Source organism: Schistocerca nitens, chromosome 3 (assembly GCF_023898315.1).
Source record: "Schistocerca nitens isolate TAMUIC-IGC-003100 chromosome 3, iqSchNite1.1, whole genome shotgun sequence".
NCBI classification, from domain to species: Eukaryota; Metazoa; Arthropoda; class Insecta; order Orthoptera; family Acrididae; genus Schistocerca; species Schistocerca nitens.
Window position 1 is genome coordinate 768,241,704 of NC_064616.1, and position 14,982 is coordinate 768,256,685.

The 14,982-nt window shown below is 36.9% G+C and overlaps 1 protein-coding gene across 4 annotated transcripts in view; it reads left to right on the forward strand.

Annotated features, from left to right (window-relative positions):
• Window positions 1–6,903: 6,903 nt before the first annotated feature.
• LOC126248765 (serine-rich adhesin for platelets-like) overlaps window positions 6,904–14,982 on the forward strand; it is a 286,230-nt gene continuing 278,151 nt past the window's right edge. For 2 of the 4 annotated variants that reach the window (XM_049950123.1, XM_049950129.1), the window contains exon 1: window positions 6,988–7,338. The gene's annotated coding sequence lies outside the window, so the exon portion shown is untranslated. The other 2 variants (XM_049950125.1, XM_049950124.1) reach the window with 2 other exon arrangements.

A 14,982-nucleotide genomic window follows, 5' to 3' on the forward strand; every position in this document is an offset into this window, starting at 1 on the left:
AAACTTAACCTCCCACAATGTTTTAATGATATAAATGTAACACCCATAACCGTTAATGAAAAAAAAATTATTCACTCATTGAAAAGTAAAGGATCTTCAGGTATAGATAACATCTCTAGTAAACTGTTGAAAGCCTGCAGTAATGATGTAAGCGTAGTACTTGCTCACATTTGCAACATGTCCCTTTATGAGGGAGTTGTTCCAGAGAGAATGAAATATGCCATTGTAAGACCTCTTTTCAAGTCTGGCGATGCTACAGATGTCAAACATTATCGTCCTGTCTCTCTCTTAACAACATTTTCAAAGGTTCTTGAAAAGGCAGTGTATAACAGGATTGTGGCACATCTTGATAAACTTAACATTATTAACCACAGACAGTTTGATTTTCAAAAAGGGGTTTCCACAGAGTGTGCCATATATTCAATCACAAATGATGTCTTGGAGTCTATTAATAGTAAGAAGTCACCAGTTGGTGTCTTGTGTGATATTTCCAAGGCCTTTGATTGTGTAAACCACAAAATACTCTTGGAGAAGGCCTATCATCAAGGAATCAAAGGGCCTATAGGTAACTGGGTAAAATCATATCTTGAAGATAGGAAACAAAAGGTGGTTCTAAACGGCTGCAACAAAGGATCTTCCAATCTAGTGGATTCTGAATGGGGCAAAATTCAGCATGGAGTTCCCCAGGGATCTGTCCTCGGACCCTTGCTGTTTTTAATATATGTTAATGATTTAACCCTGTCCATTATTAAAAATTGTGAATTCACAATGTTTGCTGATGATACAAGCATTGTCGTGGATTGTAAGTCTACTGCTGATCTGGAGACTGATGTTTATGATATACTCAGAGAAGTTACAGCTTGGTTTTCAATTAATTCTCTTTCACTTAACATTTAAAAAAAAAACTAATTTTATACAGTTACACACAAAAAATAAAACTCTAGAAAATATAGTAATTGCTCATGACAACCAGGAACTAGAACAGGTGCAATCCACTAAATTCCTGGGGGTTCACATTGACAGTAGGCTCAACTGGGAACAGCATGTGTCCGTTACTCTAAAAAGGCTTTCATCAGCAACTTTTGCTCTAAGAATCATTACTCATTTTGGGGACACCAACATTTTAAAATCAGCTTACTTTGGGTACTTTCACTTATTAATGAGTTACGGAATAATATTCTGAGGTAATTCACCAGCCTCAAAAAAAATCTTAACTGCTCAGAAGAGAGCAGTCAGAGTCATGTGTGGGGTTCCTCCACGAACCTCATGTAGAAAACTATTCACACAGTTAGGTATTCTGACCACAACATGTCAGTACATATACTCTCTGACGAATGTAGTTAGTCCGACTGCTACGGTCGCAGGTTCGAATCCTGCCTCGGGCATGAATGTGTGTGATGTCCTTAGGTTAGTTAGGTTTAAGTAGTTCTAAGTTCTAGGGGACTGATAACCACAGCAGTTGAGTCCCATAGTGCTCAGAGCCATTTGAACCATTTGAATGTAGTTAATAAAGACTATGCTCAGTATGAAACAAATTGTTCATACCATAACTACAATACTAGAGGTAAAGATGATCTATATGTTGAATTAAAAAATTTATCACTTGTACAGAAGGGAGTAATGCATTGCTTAATTATATGAAATGTACAAGAGAAAATGAAACGCTGTTCAAAGGTACATTAAAAAAATACCTGCTTGACCATCCACTGTACTCCTTAGATGAATTATTTTCCAGCAGTAATGCCCTGCCTTAATAATAGACGTATTTAGTCTCTTAGTTATTAGATGGACGATACAATATTATGTTAATGTTATAGTGTTAATGTTATAGTTATAATGTTATATTGTGAATTGCTATACTGGTTAAATGACAGCTTGTAAATGAGAAAAAGTGATACTTATTAATATCTATATCATTGTATTATATTACTATTGTGTAGCATTAATTGTATTTCTACAATTGTATTGACACGTACCACATCCAAGCGAATCACTCGCATGTACGGATCTATGGAATACGCATACCACATAAAAATAAATAAAACACACTCATTTACTTCTATACAGCACACTCTTACTTTGCCTAGCACTTCAGATACTTCATACTTCGCATTTTCTCAAGGTATTCGAGGTGAGTTAAGCATATTCCTAGTGCTTCCAAGTTGCTCTGCACTGCTCTCCTGTAAATGAACTACTCTAGCTGAAAAAATTCTCAGTGTTTCCTTCCAGACAGCACTCTGTGGAATACTAGCGTGCGTATATGACATAACTGAAAATACTTCTTATGCATGGAAGTTTTACAGCCAAACTGTAACTTAAATCCCAAAATTGTCTGCTATTTTATGTTGATTTTAAAAAGTGACACAAACAAATGGAGCTTCCCTATGACTTAATGTTCTCAGAGGTCCACCACTTGCTTAAGATTTTTCTTTTACATGGATTGTGATTGTTGAAAATTTCAAATCTCATTCGTCATACCAGATGAGATGCTTCATTGTAATTAATGTGGTGTAACAGTTCTGATTACACATTTGTATTTATAATTTTCTTTACATCTTGTGTGTGTGAGTCACATTAAACTGTGAATTCCCAAAGAATTATCAGAGTTCTGTAATTAACCATCTCTATCTGACTAAAGCCCATGAGGTTACACCAGCCTTATACATCAGTAGATTCCAGATTGCTCTTGACTCTTTGTTCTACACTGAGAATAACATGTTCGTTTGATGTGCATTGAAACTGAAGAAAACGTTTAGTTCATCTGACATGTTGTGTAACTCTGCTGACTTTCACCCATCACATACCACTAAAAGACTGAAGGATACTAAAATTATTCTTGTTATCAATTCTGTCGATACGTAATCTGACATCTAAGAGTAATAGAAAAAGTTTCTCTTTTAAAAGCCTTCAGTTTTAACATCTAAATAGGAAAATGTTATTTATTTTATATAACGCAAATATTTACACATTGGAGAACTGGAGTCTTGGATGACTATGGGCTGCAATAGTATTTTAACATAAAGTTCCAAATGCTTTTGCTACAATTGCAGAAGCATATAGATTCTAATGAGTCTAAAATTTTAGTGAATTTAGTAAGAAAAGGAAATGGCTACCAGCTTTTTACTAGTGGTCAACAGTTTAGGCTCCAGAGTTTGAAAGAAAGTGAATTTTATATGCACTGGTATACTGTCCTCACTGCACAGGGTAGCTGCAAAGTCTGAGGTGCCTTGTCACTGTCCGAACAGCTGCCCCCATCGGAGGCTCGAATCCTCCCTCGGGCATGGATGTGTGTGTTGTCCTTAGCGTAAGTTAGTTTAATTTAGATTAAGTAGTGTATAAACTTAGGGACCGATGACCTCAGCAGTTTGGCCCCATAAGACCTTACAACAAATTTCCAATACTGTCCTCAAGTTCATTTGAGTATTTGATGGAAAAGAAACAGCAACAACATTATTCACATTTGGATTTCGAAATCTTAGGACATTTTCAACTGAATGTACTAAATTACAGGTATAAAGCTCTGGAACTTGCATAGACATATTTAGACAAAAACTATGATCCAATATATACTGATAAAAATTGTGACCACTGCCTGATAGAAGATCGAATGTCACCTGGTGGCAATGTGGGCGAGAAAGGCGGAACAGAAACAAATGGGGAATCATTCTAGCAAAGAAACGGACTGTAAATGGGGAAATCCACCGACATAAACCTCACTGACAAAGGGTAGATTGTTATGGCTCAGCGCTTAGCAACAAGTGTCTTGGGTGCTTCTGCCACGAGCACCTATGGAAACTGGTCGAAGGACAGTGAAACCACGAGAAAGCGACAAGTTAATGCATATTTGCATCTACATCTATGTACATACTCCACAAGCCACCATATGGTGCATGTCAGATGGTACCTTTTATCATTAATAATTATTTCCTTTCCTGTTCCAATCTCAAACAGAGCAAGGGAAAAGCGATTGTCTATATGCTTCTGTACGAGAAGTAACTTCACTTATCTTGTCTTCGTGATCCCCATGCGTAATTTACACTGGAGGTAGTAGAATCATTCTACAGTCAATTCAAATGCTGATTCTGTAGATTTTCTATCTTGTGTTTCGCGAAAAGAATCTTGTCTTCCCTCCAGGGACTCGCATTTCAGTTCACAAAGCATCTCTGTAACACTCATGTGATAATCGAATCTACTGGTAACAAATCTAGCATCTCACTTTTCAATTGCTTCGATGTCTTCCTTTAATCTGACCTGACAGTTATCCTAAACACTCGAGCAGCACTGAAAAATGGGTTGCACCAGTGTTCCATATGCGGTCTCCTTTATAGATGTACCATGCTTTCCTAAAATTCTCCCAACAAACCAAAGTCGATCATTCACTTTCCCTGTTACTGTCCTCAGTCTTGTTTCATTTCATATCACTTTGCAACGTTACGCCCAGATATTTAATCCACGTGACAGTGTCAAGCACCGCAGTACTAATGCTGTACTCTTACATTATGGGATGGTTTTTACAAACTTATCTATATTAACTCGCATTTTTCTATATTTAGAGCAAGCTACCATTCATCACACTAACTAGAAATTCTGTCTAAGTTATCTTGCATTCTCCTACGGTCACTCAGCGGCGACAGCTTCCGCTTCACCACGTCACAATCAGAAAACAGCCACTGAGTGCTGCTTGCCCTGTGTGTCAGATCATTTATGAAATAAGAGCAGTCCTATAACACAATAGCAGTCCTTATAACACTATATGTCACTGCTTGATACACCGTTGTCTCTGATGAACACTCGCCATTGAGGAAAACGTACTGGGTTCAATTACTTAAGATGTCTTTGAGCCACTCGAAAATATTTGAACCTATTCCGTATGCGCCTGCCTTCATAATAGTCTGCATTGGGGCTCTGTGTCAAACGCTTTCCGGAAAATGCTTTCTGTCCGCACTTTATCATAAACAGTGGAGGCTAAAGGCTTGCTCAGCCCGGAAAGGAGGGTAGACAGGAATCTGTAGCAGATCTGACGATATGGTATAATACTAGTCCAGGCACAAATCTTTCAAAGCACTTTGTTCAGCACACATGGTCGAACATGAGGCCCTGTAGCGACTTGCCACTCTGTATTCATGAAGATGCAAAGCTGGTTATTTTTGCTGATGATACAAGTGTAGTAATCACACCCAAGAAGCAAGAATCAGCTGAGGAAATTGCAAATAATGTCGTTCAGAAAATTATTAAGTGGTTCACTGCAAATGGACTCTCACTAAAATTTGAGAAACACAGTTTATACAATTCTGTACAGTAAATAGCATTAAAACCATTGATGAATATAGACTATGAACGGAAGTCTGTTGGTAAGGCAGAATATTCGAAATTTCTGGGTGTGTGCATTGATGAGAAATTGAATTGGGAGAAACACTTCCATGATCTGCTGAAACAGTTAGATTCAGCTACTTATGCTATTAGGGTTATTGCAAATTTTGCTGATAGACATATCAGTAAATTAGCCTACTGTGCCTATTTTCATTCATTGCTTTCATATGGCATCATATTTTGGGGCAATTCGTAATTAAGAGGGAAAGTATTCATTGCAGAAAAGCGTGTAATCAGAATAATTGCTGGAGCCCACCCAAGAGCACCTTGCAGACATTTATTTAAGGAACTCGGGATATTCACAGTACCTTCGCAATATATATATTCACTTATGAAATTTATCATTAGTATCCCATCCCCATTCAAAAATAACAGTGAAGTGCATAGCTACAACACTAGAAGAAACGATGATATTCACTATGTTGGATTAAATCTCACTTTGGCAAAGAAAGGGGTGAATTATGCTGCCACAACAATCTTTGGTCATTTGCCAAATAGTATTAAAAGTCTGACAGATAGCCAACCAACATTTAAAAGTTAATTAAAAGAACTTCTGAATGACAACTCCTTCTTCTCAATAGATTAATTCTTATATATGTTGCAGTAACTGTAATAAAATAATTAGTTATTTTGTGCAAAGAAAACTTCCGTTAAAGCGACACGTTCCATCTCATTTCGAAATGTCGTATTCATGATCTATGGAACAGGTATTAATGTATGTATGTATGTTACAGCTTGTTAAGGATTTATCTTCAAATGGCTCTGAGCACTATGGGACTCAACTGCTGAGGTCATATGTCGATTTACCTTCGTCAATTTAAATGTGTATACATAACATTTCATTTCCCTACACTTTTCCAACCACCCTTCTTTGTTTGGACGTAATGTTCTCCCTATTTTTCAAAATTCGTACCTCCCATCTTCTCCCCTTTGCATAAATACGTAAAGAGATCGAACCATCACAGAACTTGATTGAATAGTCCAGAGAGTACCGGCGTGACGGATTTGATAAATAATGTAGTGCTCCTAAAGAGGACGTGTAGAAATAAAAAAAAAAGCTGGTGAAAACTTTCTTAATTTCGATAAGATAATGGTCTGTTTCGTCTCATTAAGGGATCTAAAACTCTCCTCAAAACTGTGCACTATTTTAGTACCTTAGGTTTTTCTTCTTTGCTGATTTCCACACAGTTGATCTCTCTGTTTGCTGAACTTGACTTCGCGGCAAAGATCGTGTCGAGGGCAGGCGACATTTATGTTAGAGCGAACCGCGATGACGGTATTTCATATCATTGAAATAATGCTATAATTAGTTGAACTTAAACAAGGGATTCGTTGCAGTTGAAGAAATACGTAGGTAAGAAAAGTTTACATTTAATTTTTTTTAAGATTTCTTTTATATTGACGTACGTGAAAATCAGGTTTTGGGCTGATCATTGTAGAATACATTCATAAAATGTTAAATGTGAGTAAGGAAACCAGTTCCGCAATAGTATGGAAACCAGTTCCGCAATAGTATGGTATGTTTTGTACGAACACATATTTCAAGACTGTGTGTGTAATGTGTGTATGTACGTGCGTGCATTTTGTAATGGCCACCATTACCCGAAGGTTATTTTACATTGCTACTGTTTTTTTTTCTTTTTAATGGAACTAAATAAATCTGTGTTTGAGGATCTGGTGGCTAATGGTTTGCATCAAAATAGCTCCGTTCCGAACACTGGAAAAATCCTATTAACAAATTTTCACGGTTTTGTGTTGTAGGCGTAGCTTCGGGTACAACGTTGCCTTGACTGTCTCTGTATTTGCAACGTTTGGATGACGCTTTACTGAATGTAAATACGTAGTATGGCTGCTTTAAATACAGTTGTTTTTGGTGTGGTATCAGTTTAGTAAGCTGTAGCTTTGAAAGCTCGTTTCCTGTATGCGGGATCTTCGTTTTTCGTAAAACTGTGAAGGAAACTGAAAAAAGTGCGAGTATTATTACTGTTAAAAAATAAATGTTACGTGTTCGTCGTACCCATGAAATTCTGTTTGGACGTGGGTTAACTCATTAATGCTTTGTTTCTCTTATTTGTTTGACATTAATTGTCTTTCCTGTCTTGTGTCTTTCACACTCACGAAAATGACGTTGGTCGTGAGTTATGTAATACCACGAAAAAATTATTTTGCTTTATTTCTTCTTTTCACCGGCGCAGTTGACGCTTGATTACCATACTGTCCAGCATCTATTTAAAGTTGGAAAGACTATGTTTTCTTGTCGTAGCAATTACAGTAATAAAGGAAATTAAAATTTACGTTTATTTATTTATTTATTTATTTATTCACCCATCCTTGATCGTTGTTTGGAGCGGTATTGGATATATCATTATGCATTTAAAATTTCATCTGCTGTGTAAATAACAGTTTGCGCACATATATTATTTTACAATAGACTTACCCATATATGTAAAATAATTAATGAAAACATAGGCAAAGCCATTTTTGAATATTAATTTAATTTACAACATATTGACAACCAATTACAGTTTCTGCTGCAATGAATGACATAGTATATGAAGCACAGTCCTGAAGATATTGGTTTAGTACTGCAAAATCTAATTTTTTTTGGAATGGTGCCTGGCCTTAAAACATTATTTAACACTTTACAATCATGCTCTTTTGAAGCACATTCTTTCTTTGGTTTTTAAACCTGCTATTGTGTTAATATTTTTTAAACTGTTTGCTAATCTGTTGTATAGTAAGCACCCTGCTCTAGTAGAAACTTTACTGGCAAGTTGTAGTTTGGTACAATTGATGTAATAGTCATCTTTTACTCTTGTGCTATAATTGTTTCAATCACTGTTTAGCATTGGTGTATAATTTGTGTTCTAGGAGTGCTGCATTAATTAGGTTGTGTGTTCCTGATTGATACGATCGATGCCCAAATCAATCTTTCCCTATGTAGTGATATTACTTTGCATGCCTCTCTCTCATAAATGTAAAAAGAAAAATAATTTTGTTTAAGTATGTCTTAACTGTATCATCTATATGCATAGAAGTTACGGTCATAATTCTATATTCTGTGAATTTAATGTTTTAGGGTGTAACACAATTTAACCAGTAGGCCGAGCTCCAGCCTATAAAAATACACTAGTCAGTTGAAGGGACAGGTTAATGTGCTAAAGATGATCAAAAGTATGTGAAACTAATAAACATACTGATTTTTTTCCCCTTTACTTGAATATTATGGTGATGTGTTCTTTACTATTCTTTGCACTGGTTGTTACCTGTTGCGATGCTAGACTTAGATACTGCCTGTTATTATTCATCCTTACCAATTTTTTCTCCACAGTTAAACACAGCCCTCTCTTGCACATCACTGCCATAATGATGTTGTCTAGTTTCTGATTATTTGATTGTAGGACTGGCATTTCAGTTGTTCCAGAAAATTGTGGTTTTGTTTTACATTACATCTTATTTATTGATGACATGTGAAAGGCCATACAGAACCTGATATATAGGTTGCCACCTATCATCACTAGTCTTTAAGAATTGAAATAGCTTATGCTTCTGAAGTCTAATTTTAACTAATTCAAATAGGGGGTCTCTCTCCTCTGAACTGCAATTTTGTCACAAGCATATCTGACTTCCTGGGCATAAGCATTTTTTTTTCTCTCAAAATATGCTATGAATGATTGAGGGTGAGAGGGATTAGTCCTTGGTACTGCGTACAGTATCTGCAGAATGAAATGTCCAATGAGCATTAAGTTACATTATGTCATCATGCTTGTTGGCTAGTTTACTAATCAGGCATAGTATACTGTAAAGCTCGCTGAGAGAACACCCAAATTAAACTATGGCCTCAAAGTTTATCCGAAATTCTCTAATTTAATGACTCTCAACAATTTTTCAGTTGTTACTGATGTGTGATATATCAAGATATTCACAGAGGATCTCTTTTGGGTGACATAATTGTGAAGCTGGCAAAAAAAGGAAAAAAGTGATTTTCCAATCTAACATCTGTAAAATTAGTCACATTTACATACCCATTGTGAGAATGGCAGAAATGTGATTTGAGGATATGGTGCCAACATTCTTTTATGAAAAATGAATGTTTATTCCTTGTATGTGTTTCCCATATAAATATTTATTGTCCACTACATGAATAATTCCTTCATCATTCTTCCAGTCTTGAAATTTTGACTAGTGGCACTACACATTACCATTAGTGAGGAAGTGCGGGGAGGGGAGGGGGGGAATGGAGCAGTTAGAGAGATGTGCAACAGAACTGAGTAGCTGTTATATCCACAGTTGGCCTAACTTTTTGTGAATGTGAGTAGACTTTAAAATTTATCTTGCAGCTGGATCAAATTTCATTTCTTTTGTTGCATTTTTTGCTTTTCTTGTTTGTGAATTATTAAGAAACATCTAACAAACAGATAATCTTTATACTCACTAGCACACTGAACAAGGAAATGCTCATTAAGGTGAGAGTTCAGCTCTAGTTTTTATTAGGTAGTCTACACTTAACGATTTATTCTTTAAAAAAAAGGTGTTTCTCTTACCCTTGTACTTCAGAGCAAATTCATTGGAGGCACATTTAGTTAGGCTACTATCCGATTAATGTTGTTGCTAATTCACCGATGCATATCCATCATCTATTGGTTAACACTGATATCCACTATTCATTGTGCCTTCCTTCAGAGTTTCAACATTACTTGGTGGGATGCTGCACTCATATTTGATTGGATTGCATTTCGAATTCGTGTTAAGCCATCCCTACGTAAGTTTTTTGTGGTTTCCCTAGGTTTCCTATGACAAATGTCATTTTAAAAGGACTCAACTATTTTCATCCTAGATCGAAATGTTTGCTCCATATCTAATGTCCTTATCATCAGTGGGATTTTAAACTCTGTGCATTCTTCCTTCTGTTGAGATTGATAGTGGAAAAATTCCCCATGTTTGTCATTTACAGCACCACGGTTTTCTGAGAAGTCGTCTTAGTGAAAATTTATGAAGCATAACGAAAAGAAACTGCCACTTGTGTGTCTCATAGTAGTGTATAAGATTATTTATTGCTGTCTATAGTTTCCTGTATTTGTATTTCAAATGAAGTTGGTGGATAGTTTTCCGTGCTAATTTCTTGTCACCTGCAGGATACTGAGAAGTTTATTCTTGATAGCTTGTGTATCAACACGTCAGTGTAAAACATCATTCTTTAATTTGGATTCACTAAAATGTAATTTCTACTGCAATCATCTCCTATATTCTCCATTGTTTGGGGAAAGAAAATAATGCTGAAACCCAGTTTTTGTAAAGAACAGAGTTTATAACTTTGTGGTATTCTTGAAGTGCTGCATTAATTAATATAGGGTGTTCCAGATTGAGATGATTGATGCCCAAGCAAATCTTTCCCTCTGCAGTGGTATGCCTTGGCATGACCCTCTCTCAAAAATATTAAGACAAATATTTTTTTTGTAAATCTATCCCCTAAACGTATTGTATCCCACAGTACATAACAGTTGCTTTATGTTGTGTGTTGTGATAATATCCCCATCATGCAGGCTAAGTGATTGAAGCTATTTGGAACAAGCTAGAATTATGCAGTAGGCCTACAGTCATCAGGTTTTCCACAGGAGTCTGTATATCATTATAAAGTAATTTATAAAAAAAAGTGGAAATGAAGTATTATATTAGAAGAGAGAACCACCCAAGAAATATACTGTAAAATTATGAGAGAGAATTGCTGCCTAGTACTTTCCCTCAAGAGGTGAGAGCTAGTTAGTTTAATTTTCCATGGGTCATTTGCACAATAATTAGTAATGATGTGGACTGAGTATTTCATATTCATATCAAGTATTTTCTAAATAGACCTGATCATTGACAACAGTCTTTCTTTTCTTTCCAAAATAATAAAAAGATGACTTAGAGATGGGAGTAACCACCAGCTTTTACAGATTACAATAGCAGATATTATTTCACAGAATAGGAGGAATTAACAAGGTGAAACTTTTTCATTTATTTTCGAATTAAACTTTGTTGTGTGTCAGACACATTTTACATCACTTGGTAAATGATAAAAATTTTTGGGTGCAGCATTGTACTACCCTTTCTGTACTAAAGATAGCCTTAATGTGGTGTATTGAATGTCATTTTTGTTCTGGTACAATAATTGTGTTTATCATTGCTTCTTTTCAACTGCAGTGTATTATTTACAACAAATTTCATGAGAGAATAACTATATCCTGAAGCAGCAGTCCTTAAACAGATGTCTACAGGATGATCATGGGTGAGCACCACATATTATTCTTACAGCCTGTTTTTCAGCAATGAAGGCATTCTTTCATTAAGATGGCAATATTATGAAAAGGATAGATAGCTATTCCCCATAGAGAGGAGACGATGAGCCACAGGCAGGCACAATGATAAGACCTGCTATATTTTTAAGCTTTTGGCCAAAAGGTGTTCTTCTGTATTAGAAAACACGCACACATTCACAACTTGCAGGCACATAACTACTGCCTCTGGCCCCTGAGGAAAGTGGGATAGCTTGTGAGAAGTTCAAAAAGGAAGGGTAGGTAACTGTTGCCAACAGGTAGCTCCCTCTTATCCTGGGGTCTGATATACTAACCCATTCTAAATATTTTGGAAATATAGTATAGTTGTCGCATGTTGTTGTTGTTGTTTTCAGTCCTGAGACTGGTTTGATGCAGCTCTCCATGCTACTCTATCCTGTGCAAGCTGCTTCATCTCCCAGTACTTACTGCAACCTACATCCTTCTGAATCTGCTTAGTGTATTCATCTCTTGGTCTCCCTGTATGATTTTTACCCTCCAAGCTGCCCTCCAATGCTAAATTTGTGATCCCTTGATGCCTCAGAACATGTCCTACCAACCGGTCCCTTCTTCTTGTCACGTTGTGCCACAAACTCCTCTTCTCCCCAATTTTATTCAATACCTCCTCATTAGTTATGTGGTCTACCCATCTAATCTTCAGCATTCTTCTGTAGTACCACATTTCGAAAGCTTCTATTCTCTTCTTGTCCAAACTATTTATCGTCCATGTTTCACTTCCATTTATGGCTACACTCCATACAAATACTTTCAGAAACGACTTCCTGACATTTAAATCTATACTCGATGTTAACAAATTTCTCTTCTTCAGAAACGCTTTCCTTGCCATTGCCAGTCTACATTTTATATCCTCTCTACTTCGACCATCATCAGTTATGTTGCTCCCCAAATAGCAAAACTCCTTTACTACTTTAAGTGTCTCATTTCCTAATCTAATTCCCTCAGCATCACTCGACTTAATTCCACTACATTCCATTATCCTCGTTTTGCTTTTGTTGATGTTCATCTTATATCCTCCTTTCAAGACACTGTCCATTCCGTTCAACTGCTCTTCCAAGTCCTTTGCTGTCTCTTACAGAATGACAATGTCATCAGCGAACCTCAATGTTTTTATTTCTTCTCCATGGACTTTAATACCTACTCCGAATTTTTCTTTTGTTTCTTTTACTGCTTGCTCAATATACAGATTGAATAACATCGGGGAGAGGCTACAACCCTGTCTCACTCCCTCCCCAACCGCTGCTTCCCTTTCATGCCCCTCGACTCTTATAATTGCCATCTGGTTTCTGTACAAATTGTAAATAGCTTTTCGGTCCCTGTATTTTACCCTTGCCACCTTCAGAATTTGAAAGAGAGTATTCCAGTCAACATTGTCAAAAGCTTTCTGTAAGTCCACAAATGCTAGAAATGTAGGTTTGCCTTTCCGTAATCTATTTTCTAAGATAAGTCATAGGGTCAGCATTGCCTCACGTGTTCCAACATTTCTGCGGAATCCAAACTGGTCTTCGCCGAGGTCGGCTTTACCATTTTTTCCATTCGTCTGTAAAGAATTCGCGTTAGTATTTTGCAGCTGTGACTTATCAAACTGATAGTTCGGTAATTTTCACATCTGTCAACACCCACTTTCTTTGGGATTGGAATTATTATATTCTTCTTGAAGTCTGAGGATACTTCGCCTGTCTCATAGATCTTGCTCACCAGATGGTAGAGTTTTGTCAGGACTGGCTCTCCCAAGGCCGTCAATAGTTCCAATGGAATGTTGTCTACTCCCGGGGCCTTGTTTCAACTTAGGTCTTTCAGTGCTCTGTCAAATTCTGCACGCAGTATTGTATCTCCCATTTCATCTTCATCTACATCCTCTTCCATTTCCATAATATTGTCCTCAAGTACATCTCCCTTGTATAGACACTCTATATACTCCTTCCATCTTTCTGCTTTCCCTTCTTTGCTTAGAACTGGATTTCCATCTGAGCTCTTGATATTCATACAAGTGGCTCTCTTTTCTCCAAAGGTCTCTTTAAATTTCCTGTAGGCAGTATCTATCTTACCCTCATGAGATAAGCCTCTACATCCTTAGATTTGTCCTCTAGCCATCCCTGCTTAGCCATTTTGCACTTCCTGTCGATCTCATTTTTGAGACGTTTGTATTCCGTTTTGCCTGCTTCATTTACTGCGTTTTTATATTTTCTCCTTTCATCAATTAAATTCAATATTTCTTCTGTTACCCAAGGATTTCTACTAGCCCTCGTCTTTTTACGTACTTGATGCTCTGCTGCCTTCACTATTTCATTCCTCAAAGCTACCCATGCTTCTTCTACTGTATTTCTTTCCCCCATTCCTGTCAATTGTTCCCCTATGCTCTCCCTGAAACTCTGTACAACCTGTGGTTCTTTCAATTTATCCAGGTCCCATCTCCTGAAATTCCCACATTTTAGCAGTTTCTTCAGTTTTAATCTACAGTTCATAACCAGTAGATTGTGGTCAGAGATCACGTCTGCCCCTGGAAATGTCTTACAATTTAAAACCTGGTTCCTAAATCTCTGTCTAACCATTATATAATCTATCTGATACCTTCTAATATCTCCAGGATTCTTCCATGTATACAACCTTCTTTTATGATTCTTGAACCAAGTGTTAGCTATGATTAAGTTATGCTCTGTGCAGAATTCTACTAGACGGCTTCCTCTTTCATTTCTCTCCCCCAATCAATATTTACCCACTATGTTTCCTTCTCTCCCTTTTCCTACTCTCGAATTCCGTCACCCATGACTATTAAATTTTCGTCTCCCTTCACTACCTGAATAATTTCTTTTATCTCGTCATACATTTCATCAATTTCTTCATCACCTGCAGAGCTAGTTGGCATATAAACTTGTACTACTGTAGTAGGCATGGGCTTCGTGTCTATCTTGGTCACAATAATGCGTTCACTATGCTGTTTGTAGTAGCTTACCCGCACTCCTATTTTTTTATTCATTATTAAACCGACTCCTGCATTACCCCTATTTGATTTTGTATTTATAACCCTGTATTCACCTGACCAAAAGTCTTGTTCCTCCAGCCACTGAACTTCACTAATTCCCACTATATCTAACTTCAACCTATCCATTTCCCTTTTTAAATTTTCTAACCTACCTGCCCGATTAAGGGATCTGACATTCCACGCTCCGATCCGTAGAATGCGTTTTCTTTCTCCTGATAACGACGTCCTCCTGAGTAGTCCCCGCCCGGAGATCCGAATGGGGGAATATTTTACCCAAGAGGACGCCATCGTTATTTA